This window comes from Silene latifolia, unplaced genomic scaffold, assembly GCF_048544455.1.
Source record: "Silene latifolia isolate original U9 population unplaced genomic scaffold, ASM4854445v1 scaffold_88, whole genome shotgun sequence".
NCBI classification, from domain to species: Eukaryota; Viridiplantae; Streptophyta; class Magnoliopsida; order Caryophyllales; family Caryophyllaceae; genus Silene; species Silene latifolia.
The window spans coordinates 551,185-553,393 of record NW_027413793.1 but is presented as its reverse complement, the minus strand read 5'-3'; positions in this window follow the sequence as shown (position 1 = coordinate 553,393).

The following is a 2,209-nucleotide window of genomic DNA, read 5'->3' as shown; positions in this document are numbered from 1 at the left end:
GATCTAGCTGAGGCGACTCAATCGAGTAGCTTGGGATCTCGATCGAGTAGGGGTCACTCGATCGAGTAAGTTAGTTACTCGAATGAGTAACGAGTTTGCAGCGGGGAATTATAAATCGATAATCATGAAACCCCAAATCATTTCCACACCTTCTTCCTATACCTAAATGTCGTCACCTCTTTTCTCCTTCACCATAATCCTTTCCTTGAGGTCCTTGAGGATTCCTACACCATGGGGATGAGATGCTTGAGTCGGGTAGCGGTCTTGACGCCGGATTTCTATGTATAGGTATGTTATCGTCATCATCATCGTCATCGTTGTTTTCGGTAGGTTGGTAGTAATAGTGATAGATGGTTGTACTGTTAGTATAGGTGATTTGCTTCGTTGATTGGTATATTTTGGTTGGACGCGGGATCGCTGCGGTTCGCTTAAGGTAGGTTCGCCTACTCAGTACTGTTGATTGTCTAGAGAGTCTATTGATGTTGTTTGGTTGGTTTAGTGTCAGTATTCATGATTGGTTGTGGTAGTTGGTTGGACTTGTGTTGTTTTGGTAATCGTTGTTGTGGTACAGCTGGTTGTGATTGTTTGTCTGTGGTTCTCGAGGTGCGTCCTAGGCTGAGTAGAGTCACTTGCGAGGGTGGCTTCACGCCCGTAGTTCGCCCTCTGTGGAACCCGCCACGGGATGGGATGTGCACATTAATGGACATGGGTTTATCGCTCGGATAGATGAGCGGGGCTTAGGTGGGAACTGCTGCGGTCCACCACTGGCAGGGCTGGTCCGGTGGACAGTCAGTGATGGTGGTTAGTTGGAGGAGATGTGGTGTGTGTGTTCTTGTGCGTGTGTTGTGTCTGTTTTTTGTATGTTTGCTCCTTCAGTTGCTGACCTTGTGTGGTTTTGTTTTGTTGGTTGTTCCATTTGTGTCTGCCGTGATCCACTATGGTGAGAAGTCAGTCTTAGCAGGTTGTGATCTGGATCATAGCTGGGCGCTTGACGGGATGAGTCTATCACGAGTCACGACAGAAGTAGTTCACTTAGCTGATAGTGGTTTTGAGTTGTATCTTTTATAACGTTAGTTTTGTTAATCGCTTGTAATATAACTTAAACGTTGTTTTATTGACATTTGATTATTATTGTCCTCGGGCAACCGAGATGGTAACGCCCTTATATGCTAGGAAAGGTCTTGTTAAGGCTCATTGGTATATGGGTGATACAAAGTGGTATCAGAGCGACGATTTTGGAACCTGTAAGAAATGAGCCTAATGAACGTAGAGAGTCTAATAAAATGAACCTGGTATATGTGTGTTGGGAGCCCCAGCTGATGCTAGATTTTGGGTGAGTAGGCGCCCTCATTTCAAAATCATGGCCCTATCATGCTTAAGCCAGTCACCGGTTATGGGGATATCGAGTCGGGAATTATGTGCCTAGTGTGTATGATGGTTATGTTAGAAATATCTGTGACGGAGTCTCTAATGATGTTAGTATGCGTAATTGTGATGAGGAACTGTGTAAGTCTGTGGTTGAGTGGAAGTGTGTGTGGAAGTGGTGAATTGTTTATAGTACGTGACAGTGTTGTGTGATGTGGTGATATTAATGTTTACTAAATATTTCTATACGTGCTAGTTCATAAAGGAATTACGAGCATTGAATGTGTGATAATAAGGAGTTGTAAGTCTTGGTACGCGTGTGAGTACATCAAGGGATGGTAAGTTTTATGTTGGGAGGTAGAACTTGTCAAGTGTCGATTAGAATTGCAATAGATAAAATGTTGAGTTCTTTTATTGTATGGCATAGCTAAGTTGAGTAATTTAGTTGATAGTTCGTTGTGACATGATTGAATTGTTAGCAAACTTGGATGGTGAATGATGGTTTAATGTTAGATGAATGACTATAATAGTATAAGTATAAGTTGTATTGTTGAAGGTTGCAAATGCGTGATTAGAAGTAAAGTAATGTGTCAAGTGTATGTGTATATAAGTTAATGGTGCAGTAAATCATTTTGCGTAATGTTCGTTATAGAATGAAGTAATATGTATCTTGGTTGAATGAAACCGTTGCGTTATATTTGGGTAGTAACAGTGCGTTGTGAATGAATATACTAATTTGTGATGATTTCGAAATTTATTTTGGAATCGACACGAGTTATTGTTTTGCAGGAATAGTTAACTAAACTCGTAACTTTTGACCTGGTACCTAACCTTGCTCGACCGA